The sequence below is a fragment of the Rhinichthys klamathensis genome, unplaced genomic scaffold (assembly GCF_029890125.1).
Source record: "Rhinichthys klamathensis goyatoka isolate OS25496 unplaced genomic scaffold, OSU_Roscu_1.1 h1tg000121l_1, whole genome shotgun sequence".
Classification (NCBI taxonomy): domain Eukaryota; kingdom Metazoa; phylum Chordata; class Actinopteri; order Cypriniformes; family Leuciscidae; genus Rhinichthys; species Rhinichthys klamathensis.
In genome coordinates this window covers 214,282-235,117 of record NW_026606658.1, presented here as the reverse complement: position 1 = coordinate 235,117, position 20,836 = coordinate 214,282, and the positions used below count along the sequence as shown (strand labels likewise).

The 20,836-nt window shown below is 40.1% G+C and overlaps 1 protein-coding gene across 2 annotated transcripts in view; it reads right to left on the bottom strand.

Moving 5' to 3' along the window:
* Window positions 1–19,609, bottom strand: part of rhbdf1b (rhomboid 5 homolog 1b (Drosophila)) — a 47,719-nt gene extending 28,110 nt beyond the window's left edge. The window contains exon 1 of one of the 2 annotated variants that reach the window (XM_056255399.1): window positions 19,367–19,609. The gene's annotated coding sequence lies outside the window, so the exon portion shown is untranslated. The remainder of the gene's footprint in view (window positions 1–19,366) is intronic. The other variant, XM_056255400.1, reaches the window with a different exon arrangement.
* Window positions 19,610–20,836: the final 1,227 nt, after the last annotated feature.

Below are 20,836 nucleotides of genomic sequence, written 5' to 3'. Positions count from 1 at the left end.
TCGTGGGTGGTTCATGTTTTCTCACTAGAACATGACCACGTCGGCACGTTGTTCGTCTCCCCTTTCTCGTAAAGGCTTGAGCCGTCGAGCTGCCGGTTGACAGCGCGGATTGTCACGGCAACCCATCGGCGTAGTTTGGTGCTCTAAATGCGCGGTCGAGACTCAAGTGCTTCAAACACTAGATATTTCCCGATCTAGTTCCTCTTCTGGTGGCCACCAAAAAACGGCTACTTTGGCTAATAGCACTGGTGATCTGAGGATTACAGTGAGCGTTCCCTGACGAGACCACCTCCTCGGGCCCCTCACTCCTCTAGCGCATCGCAAACATGCTGAGACTGTTCGTGGGTGGTTTATGCTCTCTTATGAGAGCATGACCACGTCGCCACGTTGTTCTTGCCTTTCTCATGAGGACTTGAATGCTCAGCGTGCTTTGTGCCATCGAGGTTGATGGCCACGTTCACTGTCTCGCTTGGCTGGCAGCTTTCGGATGGGATTACTGGTCCTTCTCATGAGGGACCAAGCATTTCATTCGGAGCTCCAGGGGAGGATCAGATGTCGATCGCTGCAACAGAGAGAGGGCTGTTACACTGGAAATGAAGATGATGCGGAGTTCCCACTGTAATGGTGTGTGTGCTCATGCTTAATCAGATTCAGACTTGACAGCCACACTTTCCCCAGCTACTCTGGGGGTGCAGTGCAACGCATAATCGCCTTCCCCCGCCCCCGTGCCTGCCCGGATGTGTGTGAAAAACTTTGGAAGTATATGGCAATATGCCTATATGGCAAGCCAAACATGCCAAAATCTGCAGAAAAAGTTTTTCCTCTCTCACTACCCTTGGTGGTGGAGTGGCTTTGCTAATGGCAGACCACCTCTTCCCTGCATGTGATGGCTACCCTACAAGTCTGTGGAGGGCCAACACACGCAATGCACAAGGGTAGTTCTGAGTCGGGGTTGAGCTGTGCATAGTGACTGACCGTGGTTTAAGTCACAGCGCTGGCCCTCGGTCAGACGATGTCCACGCTGGTGGTCCAGAAGCGCCCCGGGGCTAAACCTTGCAGAGGTGCGAGACATCGCCAAAGCTCGCTTTCTCGATGCTCCCATCTCACGAGGTGGCCTTTTTCGGCGACACTGTTGGAGACAGTGCCCAGCGGTTCTCCACAGTTCAGAAGCAGGCTGAGGTAACCAAGAGCTTGTCCCGGTGTGCTATCAGAGTCACTCGTGGGCTACCCCTCAGTCTGTTTGTCGCCAAGGGTGTCAGTCCCCTGCGAGCTCTACTGTGAAGTCAAGCTTTCGCAAGAAGACTGCGCCACCTGTCTCAGCAGCCCTGAGACGGGGGACCCAGAGTCAGCTGTTCTTCCCTGGTGGAGGGCCGGGCAGAGAATCTTTTGTTTATTCAAATTCTGTTCCGCTGCTGGCGTCTCAGTCAGCGGTACCCAAATTCTCAGTAATAGCAGCTTATTTATCTCTGGGTCTCAAGAAGGCGCGGATGTTAGTGAGCGATGCTTCCATGCCTTGCCACTCACGTCCCCCTCTATCGCCAGAGGGCAGCAGTGTGCGGTTCGGGGATGCTACCAGGCCTTCCCACGCACCCTCTGCCCCATCCTGGAACCAGATAGTGTTGCACAGCACACTCAGACCCCACTTCGGGCTGCCTCAGTGCCTCCCGAGTCGAGTCCCTGTGTTCCACCTCGCTGCTCCACCCTGGGTACGTCCGTGGTACCGTTGGTCCCGCTTGCACGGTGTCTGGGAGCCTGGCTAGCGCCCCCAACCCGTCTCGCTGGCTCATCCATCCCATCAGACTTGGCTATGCGATTTAGTTTGCCCAGTGCCCTCCCAAGTTCAGGGGCATCCACTTTACCTCCGTGTGGAGCAGCGATGCCCCTGTCTTGTGAGCAGAGATCTGTCCTACTGGCGAAGGACGTGATCGAGCCGGTCCCTCCAGCCGATATGAAGACAGGGTTCTACAGCCCCTTGTACCCAAGAAAGGTGGTGGGTTATGGCCGATCTTGGACCTGCGAACCTTGAATAGGGCCCTGCAAAAGCTCCCGTTCAAGATGCTCACACAGAAATGCATTTTCGAATGCATCCGTCCCCAAGATTGGTTTGCAGCGATCGACCTGAAGGACACGTACTTTCATGTCTCGATTCTTCCTCGACGCAGACCGTTCCTGCGGTTTGCGTTCGAGAGACGGGCATATCAGTACAAAGTCCTACCCTTTGGGCTGTCCCTGTTGCCCCGTGTCTTTACGAAGGTCGTGGAGGCAGCCATTGTTCCACTATGAGAACACGGCACTAATAATCTCAACTATCTCGACGACTGGCTGATTCTGCCTCAGTCTCGGGATCAGTTGTGCGAACACAGGGACATGGTGCTCCGTCACCTCAGCCTGTTGGGGCTTCGGGTCAACTGGGACAAGAGCAAACTCTCCTCTGTGCAGAGGATCTCTTATCTCGGTCAACCAGACAGCGCGACTCACAGAGGAGCGCGTCCTGTCAGTGTTGAACTGCTTGAGTACAATCAAGAGCAGGACAGCGGTCCCACTGAAATTTTTTCAGAGGCTCCTGGGGCATTTGGCATCCACAGCCACAGTAACACCACTCGGATTGCTTCATATGAGACCGCTTCAGCACTTGCTTCACGGCCGAGTCCGGAGATGGGCGTGGCAGAGCGGCATGTACCCGGTGCACGTCACCCCGCACTGCCTCCAACCTTCAGCCCGTGGTCGACCCTTCGTTTCTACGGGCAGGTGTTCCCCTAGAACAAGTGTCCAGGCATGCTGTGGTCTTCACGGATGCCTCTGCCACCGGCTGGGGGGCCACGTACAACGGGCATGCAGTTTCAGGTCTGTGGACGGGGCCTCAACTGCGTTGGCACATCATTTGTGTTGCTCACAGTACGCCTTGCGCTAGGCTGCCTCACAGGGCCGCTACACGGCAAGCACGTACTGGTCCATACTGACAGCACTACGACCGTTGCGTACATCAACCGTCAGGGTGGTCTAGGCTCCCGCCGCATGTTGCAACTCGCCCGCCATCTCCTATGGAGTCAGAAGCATCTGAGGTCGCTTCGTGCCATTCACATCCCTGGCGTGCTCAATCGTGCAGCCAACGAGCTCTCACGGCAGCCTACGCTTCCGGGAGTGTGGCGTCTCCATCCCCAGGTCGACCCATTGCCAGTTGTTTTATTCCCTGACCGAGGGGACCCTCGGCACGGATACACTGGCGCACAGCTGGCCCGGGGGCCTACGCAAGTATGCGTTTCCCCCAGTGAGCCTTCTCGCACAGACTCTGTGCAAAGTCAGGAAGGACGAGGAGCAGGTCTTGGTTCCCAGAACTCATGCTCCTCCCCAGCGTTATCCAATAAGTCACACTGAGTGGGTCTTGCGGAACAGCAGTGACTGACCTTCCCTGCTTAGAGCTCCTACTTTCTGCCCAAATACTGAGGTCAGGCCAGGAGGCACAAGCGGAGCGCTGGAAGGGCCAGCAGCCGTGGCATTTTGGTAGATATCCCCATTCGTCAGAATCACTTCTGACTCATGTCATAGTGAGCTGACGAAGGGGAACGTCTTGGTTACGTATGGTAACCCTCGTTCCCCGAGGAGGGAACAGAGACGTGAGTCCCCTCGCCACAGTTGCTGAGTTTCCGCTGTACGGCCGAGTCACAGGTCCGGCTCCTCAGCGGAAAAACAAGGATGCGGAAAAACAAAGGGCACCTTCTGCTCATTATATGCTCGCGCCGCGATGTACAGCTGCTGGTGCAATTATTGCATGCCAATGTGCATTGGCTCGTTTAGTTTCACTCGAAGTAGATAGGCTTTCGCAAGCGATCCCCATTCGTCAGAATCACTTCTGACTCGCGTCTCCGTTCCCTCCTCGGGGAACGAGGGTTACCATACATAACCAAGACGTTTTCTGATGGCTTACCAGAGCGTCAGACTTCAAGATTTCATAAAAGCAATGAAAAACTGTTACTTTTGTGTGTGCTTGGTTTTAAGTGAAAATATAGCTTTTCAAAGCAACACATGACTTTGGACAAATCACAGGACACAGGACACAGGAACACAGGACAAATCAGACCTTGTTTGTCTGTTCAGTTTTCAATGTTCTTTTCTAAATGTCTGTGGCTAAATACTATATAGACTCTGTAATATAATTATTGAACTTACTGGCTTTATTTGAAATGACTTAATCCTGAAGAATCAGCCAAAGGGGCTATTTGACACCTACTCTCAGTGACTATACAGACAGTTTAGATCATGAAGCATTGCAGAAAAATGAATGAATAGCGCTTTTTTGCTTACGAAAACTAGGGCACTTTTACTAAAAGTTAAACTTAATCCTTCAAATAACACCCTATGGGGATTTTTTTTGGGGTGGGGGGGGGGATCCCACCACCACCACCACCACCTACCACATCCTAGTGCAGACCACACTTTTATCCAAACAAACACATTAAAATGTGGTTGTAGAAATTTCAGGCTTGGGCAAGAGAGTAGCACTGACCCTTATAAACCGACAAAAGAATTGTTCTTTATATTTATATCTTGAATTTCAGTATTTCCCAGAACTATTTCATCTCTTGACTTTATTGCAATGTGTATTGGAAGCACAGGTTAGAGCAAAATGTGACAATTGGCAAACGATTAGCTAAGGTCACAGATACAAGCCTTTCTATGCTCTTGATTCATACAATTTATCTTCTCTGCCTTTGACAAGAAATGATAGCCTTTCCTTTCCAATCATACTAAACTGCTGATAAAACCACAGCGATTGACTGAAAACCACTACAGAAACAGGACATTAGAGGAACCAAGAATTTCCCAGAAATCCACTTGAATCCTAATTGCTAGTTACCATATAAAGACTTTCAGCTCATAGCTGTTAGCAACAAGCAAACAGCAATAAAAACAAACATTCTGCTAGCATAAATCTGACCTGATATACATCTCCCAGAAAACACTTTATAAAATATTAATCAGGTTATTTGGAAGACACACAATCTGAACTCGAATGAACTGATGTAAAATATGGATTGCTAGAGTTATATTGACACTAAAGGGGTTATTTTCCCTGCCTTAATGAATCCTACACATAGATGTGATGTGTTTCACATTCATTACATGAAAATATAGCTGTTTATATGCTGTTTGTCCAAGAATATAAAACAATTACGGTTTCTAAAGCAGTATATATTCTCTGTTTTTAATTCATCACAGCTTGGTCAAACTGTTCAATGATAGTGATCCAAAGGAATTGTTTCTTATACAGAAGAAGTGACATAAGGAGCCCACATGAGTAGGCTGTTGTGTTTGTAAAGTTTGTTATTACAGCAAAATACTGTGTATACTGAGTCTTTCAGAGCACTGTGGTGAATAAAAACATTTATAACATCAAAAGCAAATCACATCAGGGGCCTCAATATTCTCTCATTATCTGAGGAGCAAATTCACTAAACAGTTCAGCATGTGGCATTTCAGCGTCATACTCACAAGCCAATCGCATGCCACCCGCAATCCACCAAATGAGGTATTTTGTAGATTCACAAATGTGAATGTGCAATTAACATGACTATTACCAAAAATAAACTTTTGCTTACTGGGAACAAATGAAACATCTGTGTAGAAACGAGAAACACTGTACAACAGAACTTATTCCAAATGAAAACTGTTCTGTGTAAAGTTAAATCCTGTTTTAACAGTATTGTTGTCATGAAAATGTAATGCCATACACCAAAAGCAACCGTACAATATTATGAGAGTGTTACAGCTCAAATAAAACACAATATTTAACAAATAATTAACACAATTTCTATGAAATCCCATTTCTAAAAATATTCCATTGTAAGCGACTCTCCATTAACATTTGATTTTTTGCTGTCGATTGAGCTCAGCTTGTAAAGAACCCAAATTACTCTACTCTTCTGATGCAATTAATGCGTTTCCTCCTATGCAATCAGTAGTTCTCCTTCCTGAGGTCCTCCAACAGGAGGTCTGAGCTGGAAAGGACATGGGTGATGTTTTGACTTGGGCCAGATGTTCCAATGGGACACTGAGTTGGTTTTTGTAGACAGGACAAGAAGGCAGATGTACATGATGAATGACCTCATTTGTAGAAACGAGAAACACTGTACAACAGAACTTATTCCAAATGAAAACTGTTCTGTGTAAAGTTAAATCCTGTTTTAACAGTATTGTTGTCATGAAAATGTAATGCCATACACCAAAAGCAACCGTACAATATTATGAGAGTGTTACAGCTCAAATAAAACACAATATTTAACAAATAATTAACACAATTTCTATGAAATCCCATTTCTAAAAATATTCCATTGTAAGTGACTCTCCATTAACATTTGATTTTTTGCTGTCGATTGAGCTCAGCTTGTAAAGAACCCAAATTACTCTACTCTTCTGATGCAATTAATGCGTTTCCTCCTATGCAATCAGTAGTTCTCCTTCCTGAGGTCCTCCAACAGGAGGTCTGAGCTGGAAAGGACATGGGTGATGTTTTGACTTGGGCCAGATGTTCCAATGGGACACTGAGTTGGTTTTTGTAGACAGGACAAGAAGGCAGATGTACATGATGAATGACCTCATTTGGAAAGCACTTCCTTCCTGAGCAGGGATGCTTTTTCTCTGCTTTCACTCTCACAAACACGATTCTATTAAAAGATGTGCTCGGGATTCAACACCGTAGCATATTCCTTATTTTGTGGATGCAATCTGTAGTTCTCGCAATGACGTATTTCATTTTCAAACAAATCTTTAAATAGTTATTGGAAATATATTAATATAGAAGGTCAAAATGGTTATAAGAAACTCAACAACCCATTGCTGACTGACTAATGGGACACACACATTTTTCTCTGCAAAAGATGGCTAAAAACTGCTGGTCTTGTTCGAAACACTGGCTCAACTGAGACAAATTCATTCCATGAGCAACAATTTGACACAATAGGTCCTCACAGAAAAGAGGGACGACAAAGACATTCAGAAGCCACAGGAATCTGATCTGTGTTTTTCATCCTTTTGACGTCAATAGAAACAAAATAGGCACATTCATTCAACTCATAATAACTGAAACGCTGCTGTGATATTTACTCCAGGTTCATATTTTAAACAAAGAAAGAACGTCCAATGATAATTAACCACAGAGGTAAATAAGCATCCATTTACTAGTTGTATCTGTGTGAGCGTTTCAGAGCTTTAATGGCGCATTTGGCATCAATAAATTCTGAAAAACTTGCATGCACCTTTAGGAACCAAGCGATTGGGCATGAATCCGGCTGATCTGGGCAGAGCGCTCCCTGCACATTCTGGGAAATGCCGCACATACCACTGGACTGCTAGAGCCGTTCTGCACTATTTCATTGCATTTATTTTGGTTGGCCAGTGAGGTTAAGACTGGATAGAGTCCACTATAATGACTCAGCTGACCTCTGCATGATGGGTCAGCCTGATCTTAGAGTTAACTTGTTCAAATAGTGTTCATATGATGGACGTCTCACTCTCCGGCGTTTTAACCAGCAAGCTAGCTTAACCTTGCAGCAAGATTTCTATGATCAATCACCTTTATTAAAAGACCAAAGTTGAAAGGCTAAATTGGCTGGTTAGCATCATAGTTAAGGGCAAATCACCAAATCAGTATATTAGAATGATTTCTGAAGGATCATGTGACACAGAAGACTGGAGTAATGATGCTGAAAATTCAGCTTTGCCATCACCGGAATAAATTACATTTTAAAATATATTAAAATAGAAATCAGTTATTTTAAACTATAATAATATTTTACAATATATCTTTTTACAGTCATTGATATCAAATAAATGTAGCTTTGGTGAGTATAAGAGACTTTCAAAAACAAATTGTGTATTTTTGAATAATAGAGTTGATATTGAATACAAAAAAACAAAAAACAAAAAACTCTAGACCAAAATAAACCATCTTGAAATTAATCTAAACTAATCTATTCAAGGCCAATAGAGCTCCTCTGTATCTCTTGGCTGAAGACTGAACACACGTACGGCTCTTTAAATTAACAAAGCGGTCCATTAAAACTCCATGGCTGTGCTTCAGATCCATCTTCTGACCTGCCAACAAACATCTTTCTGTCTCAGTTGCGTCCATCGCCAGCCAAGAGGACTTTCTGCAGCGCATGCCTAAACAGCATGTGATCTCAAATACTTTCCAGGGTGATGGCCGCCTGGAGCATTTCCCACTAGAGAGGACTCGCTGTGTGGGCTGTCTGTATTGATTTGATTTTGCTGTTAAAATCCTCACTGGCTTTTGATGGAAACGTTAAAACTGCTAATAAAGTCACTCTGTGTCATTAATTCAGAGGGACACAATTGCTTCAACACTTCCATAACATCACTTAAGGGAAGAAAACTGCAATATTTCAGAAACAAAAGCAATTTACTTCTGGAAAATCCCTTTAATTATGCATTCACTCCCAAGTGAATCAGTCTTTGCAACTGCCAAAGAAGCTGTTTGAGAAAAATATAGTTCTCAACTCTAAAAACAGACAAACCTTTACAAGAGTGGCTGGTCTGGCAGACTGTTTTATACTTAATATGCTGTGATTGTGACATGTACTAATGGTTGAAAATGGAGGGAACTTTCAAGCCATATTCATTGAAGAACAGGCAGAAAGACGCTCGGTTAATCTGACAACTGTAGCAGAGTATGAGCAAAAACAGGCCAAATCTCACAACCATAAATGAGTAAACTTGGCACTCACATGAATGGCATACAAAAACGCAAACCTGATGTTGATGTCGTTTGCGTGGAACCACCAGGAAACAGCCGTCAAAACCCCGTAAGAGAGTGTGTGGAGGCACAAACCAGTCCCTGATTTACTGTAAGCCACGGTGATTTAAGTCTCTTCCAGTAAGATGGACACCAACATGCCAAACTTTATAGGCTCTCAGGACCGTCAAATATCATGAACTATTAATTAATATAAATATCATTAAGGTTTTGGAGAAGTGATATTAACATAACCTGAATTATCCATGACTTTGAGTTAGCATACAATTTTTTTTTCAAATAATAAAGTGCCCCTATTAAATTTGTTCATATATTACCTTTCATGTAGTGTGTGTTATATAGCCTAGCTCTTTTTGTAAAAGGTCTGTGTAAAAGGTCAAAGTGCACGATAAATAGAGTTATTGTCTCCCAAAAGAAAGGAAAGATTCTTAACTGCTTGAAACGAGTCCTCAGTAATTCCAGTCTTACACACTTATGTACTGTATGTTTGTTACGAATTTGCATAATTCCAGCCTATGGTATTTATTGTCTCCTCGCGAATTTTGACCTGCCCTCAAATAGTGTAGTTGTAGCTGGAAGAGTTTGGTGTGTGTTGTCGAAATGTCGATAAGATGCTGTTTTCTGCACTGTGAATTCACTTTGCATGCTCTTCCAAAGGATGAGGACTCGAATTGAAACCAACACACCATCATTACTGTTCATTTCACTGTATAAACAAGTGCTGAGCAGGTCTCCAGAGATGAAATTCAGATATGGTTTCCGACATACGCTGTAAGCAGTAGACCAATCACAACAGACTGGGCCATCTGGCCAATCAGAGCAGAGTAGGCTCGAAAGGAGGGGTTTAAAGAGAACGAATCCTTAAATCAAACTGTTTCAGAAACTGTAAGAAAAGAGGTGATGCTGCAATGCATATTATAAAATTGAGTGGTTTTTTTAAACCTGGGATGCCAAAGGTCATCTCCAAAGCAAAATCATTGACCTTTAAAATAACAAAATAGGGACAATGTAAGAATGCAGTGGGAAAAAAGTTTGTTCCCTAAAAAAAAATTATGCCAAACTACATAAGTTTTATTTTCAAGCATTTAAATGCAGAAATTAAAAACATGCTCCTCATATAAAAGTTTGTAATAATTTTATGCATGAATTGCATTTTTATTGATTTTTTTAAAAACAAATTAAAGACATGTCTTTGACCCATATATCAAATTTTAGAGAAATGCCATGTGTCACCTTTGTATATGTCTTATAAATAACTTGTCTGGCCTCCATTAACTGCCTCATGTCTGCCAAGAGCTTGACTTTGTGATATAACAAAGAATGCCGTCTGTGTTCACATGTCAGTTCTCTCCAGTGAGTCCAACACACCCAATTAATAACCACTGAGCGGTTCCTCTGCTTTATACTTCACAATCCCAGCTTCCATCAACATGCAGAAACATGAAACTCAAACAGGCCAAGCCTCGCACCAGCATTACACAGCAGAACATGAATGGTGCTCATATAAAAACCTCTTTTAACCATACGTTGAAAACGGCTTCTATTCAAAGGAAAGCACAAGAATGATAAAGTCTATCTGTAGCCCTGCAGATGGGCAAATGGTGTTGTATTTGAGAGCTGTGGGGTGGATCGCCGCCTTTGTCTAAGAAGTGGCTGCTTTCACAATAGTGCTCATTATGAGGCATCTTCACACTGTGAATTTGACATGAACACTTTCTCTGTTGGATCACGCTGTATGAAAATAAAATGTTAATTGTACGCAGATGGTGCATGAGCTTGAAAAGAAAACAGACAATAAAAGGAATGTTTCAAACATCTGACATCCAAGATCAAATAAAGACGCACAAGGTCTCGAATCACACGAAAGCCAAATGTTTCCTCCCCAAAAGACTTTAGACTCTACAAGGGTTTTAACAGAAAGACATGTGATTATTTCTAGGAATTGGTAGAAATTCTTCCCTATTTAAACAGGAAAGCTTCAAGTCTTTCAGTCAAAAAGCAGCAGGTTGTCACAAGCTTTAAACAACATTGAACACCATTTATAAGACCACAATTAAAGTACCTATCCTAAGTTTATTGGGTGAATCAAAAAGCCTGAGGATGTGTGTTTTTGCAAATGCATGCAATGGATATGTACTGCTAGTAAACTGCACATTTATATGATTTGACTATAAATATAACCATTAAGCACTATCCTTCAAAGAACTCTTATTACTGGCAGTAAGACCAAAAGGATGCTTTCAAAAAGGTCTAATATTAATCCTATAATATTTATGGAAGGAAAAACTAGATCAGTTCCAAACAACATATTTCCAGTTCAGCCACTCAGGTAAAATGTAAAAGCTTGGAAAAAGTCAAAGACACCGTGAATGTCTCTGAGGTAATTGCATCCATCTTTCAAGATTTTCCTTTTTGATGCATCAACCTGCAGGAGAGGCTAAAAACAGACTGAGCCTTATAATGAATAACAATTTAAATGACTTTCATCACACAAGGTTTTCATATGAAATGAATCCGAAGGACTACTTTTATGATACTTTTTTGGAGTTTGACAGCCGCTGGTTCCCAAGCAGCTCATGCAACCTGCTAAACATCTCTTTATGTGTTTCATAAAGAGATGTTTAATCAACAGATCCACTCCTCGCCCGTATCTCAATTCATCCTGGACGACCAAGCCATCACTTTCTCCTCCTCTGTTACAAACCTAGGGGTTAGGTTTGACCCGCAGCTGACCTTCAATGAACACATTAAATATATTTGCAAAACCTCATTCAACCATCTTCGAAATATCTCCAAACTACGTCCTCTTTTAACTCTTTCAGATGCAGAGAAACTTGTTCATGCATTTATTTCCACCAGGTTGGATTATTGTAACGGACTCTTCATTGGGATTTCTGCCAGAAACATGCAGAAGCTACAATACATCCAAAATAGCGCTGCCAGAGTCCTCATGAGAGTCCGAAAATATGATCACATAACTCCCATCTTACACTCACTCCACTGGCTCCCTGTTTCATTCCGAATCGATTTCAAAATTCCGCTATTCACACACAAATGTATCACTGGTCTTGCACCACCCTATCTACAAGAACTCATCACCTTGAAATCCTCCTCCCGCACTCTCAGATCATCAGGTCACCGACTTCTTCAGGTCCCGACCACAAGACTTCGCACTATGGGGGACCGAGCTTTCTGCTCAGCTGCACCTCGGCTTTGGAACCACCTCCCGAGTGAGCTGAGAGAAGTACAGAGCCTGGATACTTTCAAATCTGAACTGAAGACCTTTTTATTTAGAAAGGCTTTTATGTGCTGATTGTTCTATTGCTTTTATTGTTCTTAGTATTCTGCAGCTATTATTGTTGTTCTTTTATGTAGCACTTTGAGATTCTTTGGAATGAAAAGCGCGTTATAAATAAAATCTATTATTATTATTATTATTATTTCATGGAAGAAAAAGTCATACAGGTTTGGAACAACATAAGGGTGAGTAAATGAAGACAGAATTTTCATTTTCAAGTGAGCTTTAAAGTCAGCATGAAACGGAAGTTGTGATAGTCTTTTCTTCCCTATTTTGACGTACTGTATCCGAGGTGGGGCGGGATTGATTGGATCATTGATTGGAACCCCAATGTTTATCTGTGTGCACATTTTACGAAGGACAGCTTCCAGATCCTAAGAGACTACAATGGCGGCTAAGCACAAAAGCTTTTCCTGAAAGACGGAGCGGTTCCCACTTTTTCGGGGCAATCAGTTGTTTATGGATCACAACCTGTAAGTATGCTTTATTTTTTGTTGTTGTGTTTTCTATTAACAGTTCAAATAATAAGTTTTATGTTGTTGCTGCAACGAAAACAAAGGGCAAAACTGTTTGGCTCCGCTAGCCTGCTAGCTAACATTACAGTGTTGGGGTAAGATCTACTAAACATGGCAAATGAGTGTGAGAGCACAATTCCAACAAAGTGCAGATAGTAGTGGAAAGATCTGCGCGTTATCTAATGACGACGCACAAATTTAAGAACACAGACACAGCCGGATCATTTCCATAATGACCAACACAATCTACCAAGAGCAGCTCAAATTTGCGTCTGGTTTAAGACATGCTTTTTTTGGGCGTTAAATAATGGCGCAAATACCATTAAACTGACTAGCTCAAACCTTAGTAAATCACCTGCATTATTCATTTAAATACTCTCCTCCCATAAATTTTGCATCTGAAAGGGAAACTCCTACAAACGCATATGCGATAAGGTCATCCGCAAAAATAACCCTGTCCAAGCCTTTTAAGCGCTGTTTTTTTACTGCGTGTCTTAAGTAAATCCTGGCAGTAGTTTTTTAATGCCAAAAAAGGGTTTGCACTGGCACAGGCTGTTAGTAAACCTGGCCCTTAATGTAGTGTTTAGCTCTGAGGCTCTCGTGAATGATCCTCTTGTTCGTAAACACTCAAATCGGGCTTGAATTGGTATGGCAAAATTGACGCCATCATTAATATTTACACCTGAGCTAATGAAACTCGGTGTTATGGTAAGGGGCATGACATTTCCAGAACATGCTCTAACCGGTTCACCAATCACAACACACTGGGCTAGCAAACCAATCAGAACACATTTCGTATTTCGGAAGGAGGGGCTTCTTCGAAAGAGGAGGATACCCCTATAAAGCCGCTGTAACGCACAGTCATCCTTTTGGAGGGACTTCTGATAATCTTTTCCATGAACACTTACAAAGTTTTGAAGCCAAAATAGCGGGAGGAGGGGGAGGGGGGGGGGGAGGGGGAGGGGAGTAAAACATAAACTTCGGCCTTTCTTCACTGAGTGATTTTCTTTTTCTTTTTCTTTTTAAAGAAGCATTTTCATCATCAGTGATGGGCATTTATTTAAATAATCTGAAATATTCAGGTCATCGACAAGAGCCTAAAAGCCTCTGAAATATATGATGACGCACAGACTGCCCAAGAGCAGATGAACTCGTCCTACCACATGATGTCCTAAGGCCCAGACACAACCCATGTCTCTGCTGAGGCTACTGGGATTATAAAACCCCTGCTCATTCAGGATAAACTTAATTCTTCATAATATTTCTTTCTCCAAAGCAAAGTGGGAAAAAAAAATCAGCTTACAGTAACAATAAAATTACAGTTCAATCCCGTTCCCTATGTTAGGTCTAGAGGTCCACTAATTAATACAAATGTGGTGTCTTTTCAACCGTGCCTATATCATCACAACAGACAGAGTCTGGATGGGGCCTGTGGTTTCCTGATAGGACCAGCAGAATTGAGAGAGACACGGAGAAGCAGAGAAAGAGTTGGTTATGCACACATGGGGTTTACCCACCACAGTCTGCTTTTTATTCCAAATTCAGCAGCCAGCAAACAGAGAACGAAAGAGAGAAAGAATCAAGAATAAAGGTAAAAATATCACAAATTAAGGTAATTTGACTCTCCACAAGAGCTGTATAATCAGATTTTATTTTATTTGCTTTTATTTCCATTACTTCATGCCATACTGTCCTTGCAATTTTTTTATTTTTTTAAATCTACTTTTAGTGAACGTCCAACTACGGTATATACTTTTTCATTTTCTAATTTCCACACACAATACCCTGGTGCTCAAATAACTTCACAGAAAAGATTTGACCCTACCTGCGCACAATGTTGGGTAAAGTTACTTTTAAAAGTAATGTATTACAAAATTGTGTTACTCCCAAAATAAGTAACTTATTGCGTTACTTAGTTACTTTTTGTGAAATGTAATGCGTTAGATTACTGTTGCGTTACTTTTTCTCACCTGGGCTGGGCTTGCTTGTTTGTTTTTTAATAACAAAAAAAGAGATATATTTTTGCCAAATATTAAGGCACTTTCACACCAAAAGTGAAATGAATTTAGAAGCCTCAGGCTGAGGGACATGCATATTTACACCAGTACAGTATAGGGCGCAGCTCTGGATTAAAGAACAATAGGATACAAGAGAAGGAAGTTCAACACTCTTATTTCTAAATCTAATCTAAAGTAATTTTTGCTTATTAGTGGTTGAATTAGATCATTGAAGGTCAGCAGGAAAAACACTGGTTAATAAAGTGAGATTAAATACATAAAAAGTATAATTGTGTCTCATTTAATATAGTTAATTATAAAAGTTTCGCGTTAAGTTCTGAGATTGCATTTTACTGTTTTTATTCATTTCGAGGAATACTGAATGTTTTCGTACAAGTGGGATGAGTAAATAAATACATGTTCACATTTAGTCTAGAACTAAAATAACCATCATGTTTACACAGCGCGCACGCGCACACACACACACCTCCTCACTTTATTTCTCTCAACATGGGGACAGGAGAGCTGTCAGTCAATAAATATGAAAAAGTAACTAGCGTTACTTATTTGAAAAAGTAACTCTTATGTTGTTGTAAATTGAAAAATTGAAAAAGTAATGCGTTACTTTACTAGTTACTTGAAAAAGTAATCTGATTACGTAACTCAAGTTACTTGTAATGAGTTCCCCCCAACACTGCCTGCGCATGGCTGACTAAAAGGCCTTTTGCTAAATCAAACCATCCATTACTCTATAAAGTCTCATAAAATTCTGTTATGCTGACAAAGTAATCATCTAAATCAGATCCGTTTGATGTGTTGGTTTTCTAATGAACTGAACGGATTCTCAAAAGAAATTTGGAATTGAAAGCACTCCCTGTGATCCGACAGATCTTATGTCTCACTTTTTTTGTATGATAGTTTGGGATAGGTCTGAACTAGTCTGTACTTCCTGAATGCTGCAAGAAAACTTTTGTCCACTTGACTGTTCATATACTTGCAGTATTATAAATGCAGCATGTTGCAGAAATGAAAATTATTTGCATATTATGCATTGAATATTAAAATATCAAACCAAGTGGTATTTATTTTGAAATAAAATAAGCAAAAGCACATTCTTTATGAAAAAAGCTCACAAAAAGTTAGGTTTGGTTTTAAATTAAGTGTTGAGAAGACTTTTAGGTGTGGGTTAAATTTTGGAGGAAGTGTTCAAAAGTTTGGGTTTGGTATGACTATGTAAGAAATGAAAGAAGTGAAATAATTTTATCAAATTTATTTGATAAAAAATACAGTAAACATTTTGAAATATTATTAAAACGTAAAATAAAGTTTTCTACTGTATTATATTTTAAAATGTCAAGTATTATTTTAATAGCAAAGCTACATTTTAAGAAGCCATTACTCCAGTTGTCAGTCTCTTTCAAAAAATAATCTTACTGACCCCAAAACTTTGAATGATAGTGTATGGCCATAGTGCCATACTCTAAATTCAATTACAATGCTGTCAAAAAGAGGCCAGGAAATTCAGTCCAATCTGATGCAAAACTGACGTGTATACTGATTACCAAACAGCTAGGGATAAAATTGAAATCTTAAAAGATTATAAATCATAAGCAATAATATGACCTTGCATAAGGAAGAGGTAGAACATGAGCTTGAGGGAGATGTGTGAGAGTCTGCTGAACAAAGCCGTACAGTCTGCTGTGATTTCATAATATAACACCTCTTCCAAGAAACAGTCAATTCCTGTATTTATCTGACCTGACATGCTATTACAAAATTGAGAGACGCAAAGCTATGGTAAAGTGTGTGGGTTCAAATCACCCAAGCTTATGATAAATCTACAAATGGGATCATATACTACTCACACACAACAGCCTCATCACAACAGAGGAGTTTACCTCACACTGTGACATCTCTAGATGCTTTAGTTACATACATACAGCAGCCACTGATATGTATTAGCTTTTATTTCAAAACCTGCACAAGAAAGTAAACCTGTCAAGATCATGAATTCTGAATTAATTTTCATACAAATAATTGCGATTAACAATTTAATTCAGTTTTGTTAATGCCACTCTGTAAGTCTCATATGTTATTTATTTACTTGGAATTGTATCTATAATATATCAAATTATACAAATAAAATTATTATAAAATAGACCCATATGGTTTACTTTAATGCTGTGAAAATTAATGTTTATATAATATAAAATAATTAATAAAATAATATAACATAATATAATAATGCATTGTGATTAAACCCACAAAACTTCATTTTGTAGAGCTTTGACTGTCACAACAGTGTTTTTTATATTCTTTGGCAAAACATGTTTAAAATTTTAAACTGCACAATTATTGCGGTTATCTCAAATAATTGTGATTTGATCGAATAACCATGATCAGACTACCATTGAACAGTCCCACAAGAAAGTAACTTTGAAATTCTCTTTCACAGAACAAGAATAACTGATAACTCTAAAATGGCCAAGCTTGATATAAAAGTAAATAGCCCTATTTATGCAAATCTATGATCTTTTAAATAAGATTCAGTGAGTATTGTAGTCACCAGATGGTTGAATGTTGGCCCGTTTTCCTCACAAAAATCTGCACGCAGCATGCGGTCTCTGTGTGTCCACTATTGAATAATCAATGATTTAGAGATTTTAATTGTCAGATACAAATGATATAAGAGACTTCCTTGAAGTCCACTGAGAAGGACATTGCACCTGTTCATGAAGCTTAGCGCCTCTGCTCATATACAGCACTAATGGCTCAGAGCAGTACTGAAGGATGTGTTCCTGAATTCCCTGGGCTACACTTTCACCTTCACGGACCCTTTAATAGTGTCCAGACAGGCCAAATACTCAGTGCTGCATGTAAGACATAAGTAAAATAGTGAGAAGTGAGAAAAAAATCATGCGGAAAAAGCTTCCCACATCCACTGATAAAAGTATGCTTTGATTTGTAGTCACTCAAATAAACGAAAGAACAACCAGTTTCAGGACATCAGATGTTTGAATTGACTTTGCATGTGCACCTTGCACATTCCTGCAGCTGTAACCACTAAAATTTGATGCAGCTTTCATAAACATGAAGGATTTCTGCAAATCCTTTTAAAAAAAGATAGCTGGGTTGTTGTCATACTATATGGAGTAAGTCACAATGGAAGCTGCTATTAAACAGCCTATAATAGGTTAACAGGAACATAATTATGAAACAGAACGATTTATGAAACAGCAAAAATGGTAACACTTCACAGTAAGGTTTCATTTGTTAACATTAGTTAACTCTATTGGTTAACATGAACTAACAATGAACAATACTTCTGCAGCATTTACTAAGCTTTGTCAATGGTAATTTCAACATTTATTACTAATACTTTTTTTTAAAACTTAAGTTGTTAAAAATTCTTAATGCACTTTGAACTAGCATGAACAAACAATGAACCATTCGCTTTTTTACAAACTAACGTTAAAGGAAATTATTAATACATGCTGTAAAAATATATATTGCTCATTTTTCATTAGTGTTAGCTAATAAATATACCCCCGGTTTCACAGTCAAGGCTTAAAGGGATAGTTCACCAAAAATTTGTAATTGTCATCATTTACTCACCCTCATGTTGTTCCAAACCTGTATGAATTTCTTTCTTCTGATGGACACAAAATAAGATATTTGAAAGAATGTTGGTAACCAGACAGTTGACGGCACCCATTGACTTCCATAGTAATTTTTTAAGTCAATGGCTCCCATGATCTGTCTGGTAAACAACATTCTTTAAAAAATATTATTTTGTGTTCAACAGCATAAAGAAACTCAAACAGGTTTGTAACAACTTGAGGGTGAGTAAATTATGACAATTTTTTTTGGGTGAACTATCCCTTTAAGATAGTCCCAGACTAAAATGCATGTTTGAGCTGTTTTAACTTAAAGCAACTTGCACTGACATATCTTAAAAATATGTCAGTGTCATTGTTAAATCTCAAGATGCACACCAGTAATGTTTTTTCTAAGGCATGTTTAAAAAAAGCTATCAAATATCCTAATTGAACTAAGGCCTAATCCTGGTTTAGTCTAAACCCTGTATGTGAAACCAGGCTGGCTACTAACGTTATGATAGGCCTACTTGTAAAGCGTTACCATTGTAACATTTAAAACATGTGAGATCTTGCCCAAGCCTGACATTTATGAGAAATATTATTGTCCTGAGAACATGACAAATGGCAAAAAGCAGTTTAAAATATAAAACAGAGATATTATGTTGGAGTTGTTATATGGTTTATTCTTCTGGAACATGGAGAAAAGCCCCAGACTGAGGAGAATCCGTGTCCATTAAAATGACTAAAGCAGTGACGCTCGTTACACTTAATCCACCAACTGCAGATTATCATGCAGCCAGATTACACATGCGTGCAATCGCTTTGCAAAATCATTTTACAGTAGCACACAATTATGGGTTGTGTCTAAAAACCTGGTGAGCTTCATACCAAGACATCTTTTTTTAGCCACAACAGGCAAATACGGTGACCCAAAATGCTATCTAGGTTGGCTCACTAGTTTGTAAGACAGTCATCATTTAGAAAAAATACAGTGCAATGAATGTAGCCTACTTCTGCACACAAGCTCGGGTAATATGCTGTTCTTTATGAAAACAAACCACTTATGCATCCGGCCGCACGTGAGTTGACACACATCCTAATCTCAACCAATTAAGATGCAACATCTGTTACCATGGGTGCAACTTTAAAACACTAAACGTAAAGAGTCTCATTAAAATAAAGCCTACCTTCTGATGGACTTTCAGATCTCAGCGACTAGGTTTGTTCATTAACCGGCGTTTAGTGTGATGCGCCTTCTTCGCAGAATATATTGTCAAAGCATAACTAAACAGTACGAAAGAAATGTGATTTTACATAGTCAAATCCTAAATCCAAAGTTTGTGACAATGCTGTAAATAAAAACCATGCTGCCAGCCTCGTAAATTCCGACTCTTCAAGCCCAGCACAGGGCGGAGAGTTTCAGTCTAGTTCAGTTTCAAGCTGTAAAAATACACCCACACGCGCAGAAAGAAACAGAGTGGGCGGAGTCTACATAGACGTGCAGATGTCACTAACCAATCAGCGGCACCCATGTAAACTACTGATGCCTTCTAGTTTAAACGTAAAAAGATGCAGAAACCGCTGGTGTGCGTCATTTAATGCTAGAAACATCAAGTGCTGCATTAGAATAAACATTCATTGCCTGTACATGTACATTGCCTTGGGATGAAATCAAGATAGCCTATACCTATATTTTTGTACTATTTTCCCCGTCCTTTGCACAAAATAAAATATTGATCTTCATTTGAACCTCTAACACAAATTAACAATAATATAGCCACTCATCTATAACCAATTTTTAAGACTTTCTAATAGAGCTATTCAGGCATGATGTCAATTTGTAAGTCATCCTTCATGGGTTCCCTATGGAATTTTCAGTGGGTTTTTAGAAATGAGGTTTTCGGTTTAGGAGTAAAATAAGTTTAGCTTTTACTTAATGAGGCTTTCACATTTTGTTCTACATGTTATATACACAGTTATAGATCAAACGGGAATTCTGAAGCCATTGTTCATAAGCTGCTATCTATAAAAGGCATGCACTGGTTTGAGTAGTCAAGAACTCAAACTTACGTATTTGTGGCAGGCCATTTATATTGTTAACTTGTTTTGTCTTTTTAAACAAATCAAATTCACACGTGAGTTATGAATATGTATAATTTATGTACAACAATTATGAAATCTCTTCAAGTAAAGTCAACCACAGACCGCATTTTACACATATACATCCAAAACTGCTATTTTAAAAACAGGAAATTCCAGAGGAAACCATCAGCTTGAAAATCTTAATTCTCTTCCAGGTTTTAGGACCACAAACTCAACAGCTGATGTACATTCCCCATGTATTATTATACATTTATTATTGAATGTTTAGTCATCATTACATACAAAATTGATACATTAGCCAATGTTCTGGATGTTCAGATGTATTAAGATGTGCAAAATATCAAATTGTGCTATTATATGACTTTCATGCAATACATGAGGATATCTGTGGGTCAGATGACTCCTTTTGCCTTATCATGTGGAAAGATTAAGGTAACTATCATAGCACTTTCAGTTGCACGTGAGGGAAACTGAAGTAACTCATAGCTCCTCATGCAGTGTTATTGTGCCGCCATGGACTAAATGTCTCAGTAATGAGATCTCTCATCCATGGA